Source organism: Petaurus breviceps, unplaced genomic scaffold (genome assembly GCF_028583685.1).
Source record: "Petaurus breviceps papuanus isolate PSGF00001 unplaced genomic scaffold, PetGlider_PUasm1.0 91133, whole genome shotgun sequence".
In the NCBI taxonomy this organism is placed as follows: Eukaryota; Metazoa; Chordata; class Mammalia; order Diprotodontia; family Petauridae; genus Petaurus; species Petaurus breviceps.
In genome coordinates, this window is record NW_027187419.1 from 12,202,215 (window position 1) to 12,214,782 (window position 12,568).

General features: G+C 37.5%; 1 pseudogene; it reads right to left on the bottom strand.

Annotated features, from left to right (window-relative positions):
* Window positions 1–8,746: 8,746 nt before the first annotated feature.
* On the bottom strand, window positions 8,747–10,078 carry LOC138155265 (ras-related protein Rap-1A-like; annotated as a pseudogene).
* Between the last annotated feature and the right edge of the window lie 2,490 nt (window positions 10,079–12,568).

Sequence of the window (12,568 nt, forward strand, 5' to 3'; positions counted from 1 at the left end):
ATTAGTCATATTCTGTAGATAATAGAAGACCAGTCCAAGATCAAGGTAATTCAGAATCAAGGTTCAAATTCTTACAATAAACAAAGGAAGAATGAGTGTCCTAACTAACCCTCCTTAGAATGAATTATATAGCACTAGAAAAGGTACCTCTCAACCTCTTAGGAATGCCCCTCGAGCCCTGAGAGGGCTTAGTAGCCATGTTCTATGAATGTATCTTGGCTTGGTGAGTGGGAATTCGAACAGTAATTCCAGAGCATGTGCTATATATATATATTTTGTTCTTTTCTGTGTACTTGTTTTCCCTCAGTAAAACTTAAGCTCCATGAACACAGGGACTGTTTAATTTTTGTTCTTCCATCCCTAACCCTAACACAGTGTATGGCACATGGTAGGCACTTAACAAATATTTGTTCACTGATTGATTGACCAACTCCTAGGTGATTACTTTCTCCAGAAGTTCAAGAGTCAGAGCTATACAACAGGTTGGGGGATGGGGGGGGGGGAGGCAGTTACCACAGTTAACATGCTGGAAGCTTATTGAAGTGTCCACCACTTCCCCACTCAAAGAAGTATAGGATGATGTGACCCAGGTACACCAGGACAGAAGGCAACTTAGAGCTTGCTTAAACACCTGATTCTGTCCTACTGGATATGAGTAGAGTCTCAGGTGCTGATTTCCACCACACAGCTCCAACTGAGTTTCATATGTATGCATGTATATATATTCATGTATTATATACTCATGTATACATACACATATACATGTATGTATATACATACACACAGATATTATTAATGTCAATGATAACCAGAAATGTGGTCATTTTCTCTCTGACTCTGCTGAAGTCCAACAAAACTAAGCATGTTTTAGTCTCTCCATTTCTAAAATGAGGATACCAATATCCATCTGTAGTGCCAATGCAATATTTATAATGCCCACGATCACAATAAAGACTGTGACTATAAATATCACATGACTTTCAATTGTAAAATATAACAAACTCTCCATACATGGGATAGAACCAAAGCATTTATTTAGACACCAGAAAACCGAATCCCAAAACCAATAAGCTGATTACATCATAATCGTAAAGAAATTAACAAGCCATAACAATTTACAGAGAGCCACGCCATTCTTCAGCCTTCTCACAAACCAATACAAGACCAATATCTGCTCACGAGCCTATCTGACTCCTTGCCTGAACCTCCTCTCTCTCCCACTGTCTCTCTGGCTCTGGTTACCAACTTCCTGTGGCTGTGCTTCCCTTAAGCAAATTCCTCCCACCACAGGCTCCACATGACTATATTCAGCCTATTAGGGGGCAGAGTTTACTTTCAAAGCAGGGAAGTTCTTCAAATTCCCATTCCCATTATACCATCTCAACTATTTTGTAGAGACTACATGAAAAATCACTGAAATAAATAAGGGAATGTGTTTTATATATACCAATCAAAGAGATCAAAAAAGATCCAATTCGCTATATAGCCTAAGATCTTAAAATTATTTAACTGAGTATTTAATTTATTTTATTAGTCATGTCAGATGAAGGTTTTCCCTTTTTTTCATAATGAGATACTTCTACAAGTTCCATTAGTCCTAACCAAGCTAGAAAGGTCCTGTGAGAGACGATGTCTAATGTCTAAGGACCAGCCTACCTTGTCTGTCAACCTACCAGTCAGCATTTTTTAAGCTCCTATTCTGTGCCAGGAACTATGCTTTGTGCTAGGAACAAAAAGAAATTCAAAAAATGAATTCCCTGCCCTCAAGGAGCTCGCATTCTAACGAGGTTGACAACACGCAAATAATTACATACATTCAATATAAATGAAGAGGTGATAGAAGGTAATTTCAGAGGGAAAACACTAATAGCTGGGTTTGGGGTACACTAGGAAAGGTCACTTGCAAAATGTAGGATTTGAGCTGAGTCAGTGAAAATGCATGAAGTCATCAGCAAATAGACAATGTAGCTGGGTCTCAGTGTATGTGAAAGGGAATGAAGTGTAGGAAGACTAGAAAAATAGGAAGGGGACAAGCTATAAAGGGTTTTAAATGCCCAACAAAGGATTAAATATTTGATCCTGAAGGTAATAGGGAACCATTTAATTTTATTAAGTAAGGAGTTATGGAGAGGCAATATGACCAAACTGGCATCTTAGGAAAATCACTTTTGTAGCAGAATGGAAGATGCTTTGGAGTGGGAATAGAATTGAATTAAGGAGAGCAATTAGAAGGCCATTTCAAAAGTCTAGGAGAGGTTATATATGAGATATTGTAAATTTGACAACATATTGGATATGTGGCATGAGTCAAACGTGATACTGAGGTTTAGAGCTTGGGTGATTAGAAAGTGCCATTTGATGGTAATTGGACAGTAGGAGAAAGGGAGGATTTGAGAGAAAAGAGAATGAGTTCTATTTTGGACAACTTGAATTTGCAATGCCTCCAGAAAGATTGTAGAGAAATTAATTCCTAGAAGTTGGCCACCAGATTATATAAGTTTTCTCCCATGGTAATTGAAAATTTTAAAATAATAATAATAGTCCCTTCTAACTGTTATATTATGAGAATGAACTGTTAATGACATAGTGGTGGAAAATGAAAAAGAAGCAGTTAAAAGAGGTAAAAGGCAAACCAGGAGAGTATGATCTTTCAGAAGCCATTGGAGGAAGAATATCCAGAAGAAAATGTGATAAATCCCCTCAATTACAACAGAGAGGCCCAAAAGGTAGGGGTGCAAAGGAGGTATAGGTAAAGGTCATTGAATTAGTTAATTATATACTTAATATCTTTTTCAAGAGCAATGTCAGTGGAATGGTGAGCACAAAAGCCAAAGTAAAATGGGGAAGAACTGTCTTCATTCACCTTTATTGGCATCTAGGTGAGTTGACACCCTGAAACTAATGTAGGGTGTATTCTGAATACAGTACAGTGGTAATAGCTGCCTTTTATTCAAATTGCCAGGCACCTGTGAAATAACTCAAAAAACCCTAATGGCAAAATCTATTATTACAGTAAGCATCTGGTTTATGAAACATACAAAGCTCTACCACTAGAGGCCATAATACACCCAAACATGGGTTGTTGGGTTTTTTTTTTTAATTCCTGACTAATAAACTACTTTCCTGTAGAAATTCAGTTGTGGTTTCCTCAACATAATTTTCATTTTTCTTGCCATGAAGCCTCATTGTACTCACTAGTATGAAAAGAGATACATAAATTCTTTGGCTGTTTCATGGAATTTCATGGAATATCATTATGAAAGTCTGGCTCTACCTTTTCATGACTTCTTCACTACCTCCCTATCAGTCATAGAATCACAAGAGTTTAAAAGGAGGTCATTCTTTCAAACCCTTCCATTTTACAGGTGAAGAAGAGGATCAAAGAGTTTAAGTGATCTGCTCCAAATCCGATACTTTTTCCACTTTAGGCTACTACCTCACTGTCCAAACCCTTCCAAACCTACCTCATGTCCCTCCTCCTCAGTGAAGATTTTCCTGATTACCCCAACTAAGCTTTCTCTCCTCTGAATTCCTATAGTACACACAGTCAAACCATTCTTTTGACATGGTGTCTGTTGCTGGAATTCATAGTCTTTTTTTAAAGGTTTTATTATGTTTATTCCTTGTTTCCCTTAATATGAGTGACTTCTTGACCCAAGGTGACACCAAGATCTCTCTGTTGTTCTAATGTACAGTTGTGTCCTCCCTTGATTTCTGAAATTCTTCAAGGACAATTAAAGGTAACATGATGAGCTAAGTTCTTAGTTTTGGGGTTTGGAGGAATGTTAGGGAAAGGACAAAAAGAACAATAAGAACAAAGACTAGATACAACATTTTAAAAAAAACTATTATTTTCCTAATTCCTGTGGTAATTTAAATAAAAGCCAGCTATTTGTTACTGTACTGTATTTAGAACACACCCTACATCCAGAAATGTAGCCAGAGGCAAAGAGAAGTATGACTAGGGATGGGGAGAACAGCAGAGCTAGGGGAAACCAAGTTGCTGAATTTATAAGGGATAATGAACATTTTTATGCCACCCATTTAGAAATTAATAGGGATAGAGATTGGATTTGGGATTTCACAGATTCAGAGAATACCTACCTGAAACCAGTTGAGTAATATGGATTAGGGACTAGACTTCTGATTTTATTGGAATAGGGAATCCTAGGTGAGGAAACACCTTCTACCAAGATAGATAAGCACTCTCTCTTTAACTTAAGTCATAGAGAGTTGTCTGCCACCTTGAGAAGCTAAGTGCCTTGCCCAGCCAGAGGGTGTCAAAGGTAATACTTGGTTTCTAGGGTGACAGTCTCTCCAGCTCCCTATCCACTGTGCAATACTGCCTCTTTGGAAAATAAAAAGTTCCCTTTTTGCATCTAAGAAGATTTGTGGTTCATGGCACATGCCACTCCCCTGTTCCAAAAACTTCATTAACTACTCATTCCTAAATTCCTTAGATTGGAAGACAAGACCCTTCACAAAATCTAGAACCAATTGCCTTTTTAGGTTTATGTCCTATAACTGCTCTACATGAGGACTTCCAGTAAAACTGTATTTCTCCCTCTCTGAACATAAACCATCTCTGGGGTTGCCCCTAATTCCCCACACATTAAACTCCTGCCTACACTTTCAAACCTTCACATCTTACTTCCCTCAGGAAGACTTCCCTAAAAACAACTAAAATTAAGCAATCTCTTTCAATTCAGTTCAACAAATATTTATTAAGCAAATACGATGTACCAAAACAAACCAAATGTTAGGCTGGAAACCTAAATCACTCATTTAGCAATTTTTACATATGGCCTCACTTTGGTTATTATCTTTTAACGGATATATTTGTATACATATCATCTCCTTAACTAGATTGTAAGGTCCTTGAGCTTTGTCTTAGATATCTCCCACAGCAACTAGCATAGTACTTTATACATCATAGGTGTCAGTGAATGTTTCCAATTGGATTTTTTACAAGTGTTTGAGATAAACAGATTGGAGGCCCTAACTTTTCATTATTAACTCAGGATGAAAAGCTCATCAAAGTGATGTTTAAAAGCAAGCAAAAAAAAAAATTGAATATGCTATTTGAAATAAACTAACAGAAAGCTCCAATGCTTTATTTACATGCATTAATTTGCAATATAAGTATTTTTATAATTTACTTTAAAGACTCCTTAGTTTGAAGCATTGAAGACTGGCACAATTTGGTGTCCCTCCACCTTTTCTCACACTATTCCCCTTTCTGTGCTGGATGAGAGATCTAGAGCTAAAAGGGTATTTGGAGGTCATATAGTCCAACCCCCTTATTTTACAAACAGAAAGTAGATTTGAACTCAGGTCCTAGGACTCCAAATTCAGTACTTTTTTCATTGTACCATTGCTTCCTACCTTCTACTAAAGTCAAAGAGGGCTAATTGCCCCTCCCCCCCTTTTGGCTCCTAAATCAGCAGCTCCTGCTTCCGTACCTTTGTTCACAAGTTACCCATAACTGAAATTTACTCTCCTCGTTGCTCCCTTTTCACATTAATTTCTATTTTTCAAAATTGTCCCAAATTTTGAGGTGTAACCAGCAGGTAGCCCTATATAAGAATGTACAATATGCTACCTGACCCTCCAAAATCAACAGCAGGAGTCAGGCCTATACTGATTCCCAATTACCCACCAGCTGCTTCCACATACATTATGTCTCTGGGGCTCCTATATCATCTTCTGGAGGTATTACTGTCAATCAATGCCTCAGCTCTCCTCTCTCAGTCTTGTTCCCACTTACTGCTCCTTCCCCAGCTATTGCCAATTGCTTTCACAATTTTTAAATTAAATTTTATTTTTCTGAATCAGCAAATATCCACCTTTCCCCCCTCCCACCTCACCCCTCAAGAACTTTAGTGCTTCTATTCCACCCTCATCCAAGTCCATTAGTGTTCTGTTCAGCTGCCACACCCCCTACTCTGAACCATCATCATGGGAAGCACCCTGTGTGGAAATGAGACCTAGTGAAGTTGCCAGTTGGTAGCTCCTCTTCCTTAATCCTGCACAAAGTGAAGGTGCCTCAGTATGGATCTGGGATCGCCTATTCTTCTGGTTGCACAAACTCTCCTTGCATTGGTGTGCTCTGCTGAGGAACTTCTGGCCAGATCTCATTCCCAGCGCATGCAGACTTTTCTGTCTCCCTCTGCTGACATGATCTGGACAAATGACTCACTGTAACTTTTTATTAACTTTCCCCAACAGGATTCATTTTATTGTGTTTAATTATTACTCTCACCATATCTTTAATCTGTTCTTTTTGTACATTAATATATTAAATGACATTTTTATTTGTAATATTTCAGGGTTTGCAACGTGTTCTACATATATTACTTTATTTAATTCTTACCATAATTCTATGAAGCATGTATGTATGATTATCCCCATCATATAGATGAGGAAAATGAGGCTCAGAGAGAACAAGTTATTTGCCCAAAATTACATAGCTAGTGTCAGAAACATGATTATAATTAGCGCTTACTGATTTCAGGTCTAGTACTCTTCATACTATACTATACTATCTCTCAGCCATTGTTATATTCTGAATTCCAATCATGAATCATACTTCACTGAGTCTCAGTGAAAGATATGGGGCTGAATTTACCCTTTAGATTTAAGATCCCTAATTGATTTTAATTTAATTCTGTTACCATATTTAATTTTATTTTTTATTACTCATGCTCTATTCATATTTATTTGTGAAGTATAGCTTGTTAGAGGAGCATAGTATATTACATTTTTTATATGTTTCATACCTGAAATCATCATACCTCTACCAAGAGCCTGAATAATAAATCTCTTCTTGTGTCCCTGAATCCCTGTAAAGCTGAATGGGTATAACCAAGCATTTTTCCACCAGAGACATGCTTAATAGTTATATTTGTATGTAAACCTTGACTCAGTCTATATTTTGAGAGAATAAGTTTTAGTTCCTTAGCAATTACAATAATAAATTTAAGTAGATAAATTATTAAAAATCTACAAAAAAAGCTTTTGGAGTGTGTAGTGTGAACAATAGGAATAAGTTTGTCCACTTAGCATAATTAATTCCATTTTGGTTTTAGCCTCTATTTTGTGATTGAGTTGCTTGGAGTAAGCTATTTTTCTATACTTTTTCAATATTCATACAAGCATTTGTGTGGTATGATGTAGCAATCAAATATATGTATCTATATACATATATTACATATATTTTAACTCCTAAGTGTTATGTGGATCCTTTGATTTGGCAGACCATAAATGAAAAATATTATAAACAAATTTTAGTAGTTTATACAAGGAACTATCCATCAAATTATGCAGTAAACACATTAGGAATTGTATATATCTGGAATTACAAGAAATTCATCATAGGCCCCCGCCTTTTTAACCCACTTCTAGTTTAGGACTCGAACAGGCTCCTGCATTCCCCTAGAACTTTAGACTTGACTATACCCATGTTTGATTGAAGGCAGTGCTGATGACAGACTTTCCCAATGATCACCTCAGGGGTCACACCAAGAAGACACAGCCTATGGCTCAGTAGATAGGGAACCTTGTGCTGAATACCAGTATAACAGATGTTTATTGGTACCTCTATGACTCAGGGTGTTGGTTTTTTCTTAGAAAGGGCTAATGTTTGTGTTGTTTGCTCATACTGGTTAATAAAGTTTAATTGCATGCATTGAGAAGTGCAAATCTAATTAGTGTTTCCGTCACACTAGTTAGCATTTGAAACTATATGTATACTTTGTGGTACAAAGTAACATGGAATAAAACTGTGTGAACAATGTCCACAAACATCAAGGTTTTTATCGTTATTAACTAATTATTATTATTTTACATGGAAGATGCTTACTAAAATTGGTCAGAGGGTTATCATACGATTTATTTACCATTGTTGTTGTTCAGCTATTTCTGACTCTTCATGACCCCTTTGAGGTTTTCTTCGCAAAGATACTGTAGTGATTTTCCATTTCCTTCTCTAGCTTTTTTTTTTACAGATGAGGAAACTGAGGTAAACAGGGTTAAGTGACTTGTTCAGAGTCACACAGTTAGTCAAGTGTCTGAGATCAGATTTGAACTAAGAAAGGTGAACCCTCTTTCCATTTCATCACCTAACTGGCCCAATTATTTTCCATTAGTTGTAGTCAGTTTAAGAATTGGAAATATCTTTAAAATTACAATTAACAAGAATGAAGTGAGAAGAACCAGGAAAACAATTTACATAGTAACAACACTGTAAAGAAAAACCACCTCAAGAAAATTAAGAACTCTATCACTGTAATAACCAACCACGACTTTACTAGTGGACTGATAAGAAAACATGGTACCTACCTCCTGAAAGAGAGGTGATATACTCAAGAGACAGAATTAGAAATATTTCTTTGTGATAAATGTGTGAATTTGTTTTGTTTGACTATTTGTTATAAGGATTATGTTTTTCTTTTTCCTTGAGGTGAAGAGAGGGGTGAGTTATAGATAGTGTTGCCAAAAAATGGAGAAAAGAAAGAAAAAGAAGTCACTGAAATATATTTTTTTAAATGTACAGACACAAACTAAAGAAAAATGAGAAGGAAAAGCAGGACATCTTTGGAAAGTAACATTTCTGAATTTCTTATATGCTTTTTGAAAAAGAAAACTGTATATAAATATTCAAATTTTCACAAAAATCCTTTTTTGCATTCTATTTTCTATATGGAAATGTTCTTTTTTGTTGTCTGTTAAATTCAGAATAAAAAAATTTTTTTTGAAAATGTACTAAAATTTAATCATTCATAAAAGCTGTAATTTAATCTGTGACAGTAAAACACAAGAAGCAATATTAGAGTTGGTTTAGTATATTTTAGCTTTGAAAGCCATAGAAATCAGTTATCCCAGTTTTTTCTTATAAAAGACCCATTTTTTCCAAAGCATTATGCACAATTTTAATTAGAATATAATGGCAGAATATTCCATAATTTTTAAATATAAAATGAAGTCAATGACTCAAAAAAGTTATTTGCTGCAGTGAGTTTGTGGGGAAATTTCATATTCTATATCTATATCATTATAGATATGAAGTGTAATGGTTCAATGTTTTAGTGCTTGATGGGGGGGAATTATAATAAAAAGGTCAATATGAAATCGTTTAGAGTAGCAATATCTAACATTTGAAATGCATCCATGCTTTTTTATATAATCATATTAGAGTCAAGTATGTTTATTTTCACATCTGTTACAACTGCTATTGCAAAGGAGAAATGCTATCATCTTATTTTTCCAAGAGATATACACAGAGCAATTTTTTCTCCAGGGAACTTGTGCAAACAAAGATCTAGATTCTTCACATAATATATAAAACAGGAGAAGCCTCTTCAGGTATGTTGTTAATTAATTAATGTATTTTTTGAAGTCTGGAATGCTGGCACTTTCCAATTAGGCAACAGTTCTTCATTCCTGTAATCTGGCTCAGAGCTGCTTCACGGTGGGGTCTAAAGCAGCAGGCAGGATTTCTTTTTAGGTTTCTTCTTTTCCACTGGTGTTTTTCTATTTATTTGTCTGACCAGGTCATAAAATATCTCATTAAATATCATCTTTGACTTTGCAGAAGATTCTAAAAAGGCACAGTTACACCATTATCTTGCTAAATTCTGACCCTGTTCTTTGCCAACTACTCGCTCATCTTCCAGGTCACATTTATTGCCAACCAAAATATTGGAACATCTTCTGTATCTTTAACTCGCAAAATCTGTTCCCTCAAGTCCTGTAAGTCATTAAACGTGGACTGAGCTGTAATAGAATATATTAGTGCAAATCCTTGGCCATTCTTCATATACAGATTTCTCATTGCTGTAAATTGCTCTGTCCCTGCTGTATCAAGGATTTCAAGCATACACTGTTGGCAATCAACTTCAACTTGCTTTCTGTAGGAGTCTTCTATTGTAGGGTCATATTTTTCAACAAAGATTCCTTGGACAAACTGTACTGTCAAAGCAGACTTCCCTACGCCTCCCAAACCAAGGACCACTAGCTTGTACTCAAGCATGATGTGGTCTGTTAAAATGCTGACAATCTGAAAAACAGGAGGAATACCCCACCCCCCACCCCATCCAGCACCTCCTCCTCCTCCTCCCCCTCGGCCATGGGTCCTGCTCGGGCTCTATGGGGCAGCGGCAGGGCAGCCTCGGGAGCGGCCCAGAATAAAAATTTAATTGCATTTAACATTTAAAATGATCCTCATTAAGTCTTCTTGTCCCGTGTGAACAAAACATAGACATCCAACACTGAGATTAATTTACCCATGCTTACCCCTGGGTTTTCCATATGTATATTTGTGAGCTTGTCTTAATCTCTAAAACAGGGGTCTTCTGGGAAGGCAATTTGGTCTAAGAAAGGCCTCAGAATCCTTTGGAATTGGGGCTGCCCTGTGGTGGTGTTAGATCTCTCTGGACCATTTGAAACCATTGCCCTTTGCTCTTCTACTTCCTAACAACTAGACTTCCAACTGGCACCCTGAGAGAGGGACAGGCAGACAAATAGACAGACAGAAAGAGAGAGAGAGACAGAGACAGAGAGAGAGAGAAGCTTTGCAAGAAAGCTTTATCGTCAGCACTTAGTTGCCCAGGTCAGGCTTTTGGGAAGGCCCAGCTCCTGTTCACATGAAGGCTGAGGTTGTAAACAAGCCTAGGAGCATCTTGAAGGTGGTACAGGATAGTTAGGTGATTAGCCAGCTGCTTCAGCAGCTTCATCTTTCCCTTCCCACCCCACCCTCCCAATAGTGGCTCAAAAACATGGATTCTTTTGGTTGGAACCTAGGTCATGAAGCTCTAGCAGGGCCTAGTATAGGCACTTCTCCAGGATCAGAGCATCCTCCATGATATCCAGGTTCTGGCCTTACTCATCTCAAGCAGGTTTCTGCACAGCCTGAAGAAGAATGAGGCCCCAGCTGGTTCTGAAACTGCAGAAGGTACTCAATGTTCACAGGCTTTTCTTATACCAGCTCATGAGAAAAGTGTGATGCTCTGAGGAGGGTAGCATCCTCCTAATCTAAATAGAAGCCCAGAGAGAGGTAGGAGTGGGAGGCCCACAAGCAATATTTGATTGGCCAGGTGACTGGCAGTGGCCTTGGCCTTGAGGAAGAAGTTTTGACATATCTGGGGGGATAGAGTTCATGGTAACAGAGGCAGAGGCAAATATCAAAGGGGGCAGCTGATCCCCAAAGGAGAGGATTCAACACAAAGGAGGAACAGTCTGTCCTCCAGAAAATGAAGAAAACACAAGTCAAATTCAATTAAGCAAACTCACCTCTATATCACAACCTAGGAAAATAGCTATTCCATTGCCTTGTATAATCAGTACCCATATTGTAAGTAAACTATACATTATCATGATCCCTCTAGGTTCTTTGTGGTTTGCTAAAATATTCATCATCTGGGAGTCAACTTTTTGATGATGAGCGACCCTGAATTCAGCTAGACTGGTGCTCAGATGACAGGGACTAAGTCTATAACTTGAAAAATTTCCAGTTTGATAGGACCTACCATAACCTGTCCTCAAATGGACTATCCCTCAAGAACCCAGTGGCTCCTGCAAAACATGGAGACTGGAAGTAATAATAATCCATATTTATATAGTACTTCACAGTCTAGAAAGCATTTTTCTCACAATAACACTATGAGATAGAGAGTACAGAAATTATTAGACCTAATTCACAGATGGAAAAACTGAGGTTCCAAAAGGTTAAATGTCTTCACCATGGTCTACCGATCAATTAGTCTAGCAACTAGCATTTATGAAGTGGTTACTATATCCCAGGCAGTCTGCTAAGTGCTGGGGATGCAAAGAAAGGTAAAAGAACAATCATTGTCCTTAAGGAGTTCACATTCTGATAGGGGAGATGAGATATAACTAACTAGGGACCAACAAGACATACTTAGAGTAAATGTAAAATAATCCTAAAGGGGAGGGAATGGCTGGGGGGGGGGAAGGGAGATTGATGGAAAGGTGTCCTACAAAAGGTGAGATTTGAGCTGAGTCTTGAAGGAAGCCAGGGAATCCAAGAAGTGAAAGTGAGGAGATTTCAGGAATGGGGAACAGCCAATGCAACAGCCCAGTGATGGAGATGGAGCATCCTGTGTGAGGAACAGCAAGTACATCAATGTAACTAGATTATAGATAGAGTAGAAGATAGAAGATTGGAAAGTCAGGGAGGGGCCAGGTTGTGAGGGACTTAAATACCAAAGAAAGGACTTCTTATAGAACTTTATATATGGAAGTAAGACTTGCAGACTGATATTCTGGCTTCAAGTCCTATGCTTTTTCCACTAAACTGATGCCTTAAGAAATCCTAAGATGTTTGAATTTGAAAATATCATCCAGGGACTAAACTATTTAACTTAAGCTTCTCCGAGGAGTGAATCCTCAAGCTCTGAAATGTTGTTCACCAATATTCCATTCATATGCTTTTACTTGAAAGGAAATAGGCAGAAACAAAACTCAGAATGCTGACCAATTAATAGAATGGAAAAGACCGCTGTGCTATGGTAGGTGAAGGAGAGTGGAGAGGAAGGCAGGTGACATCACT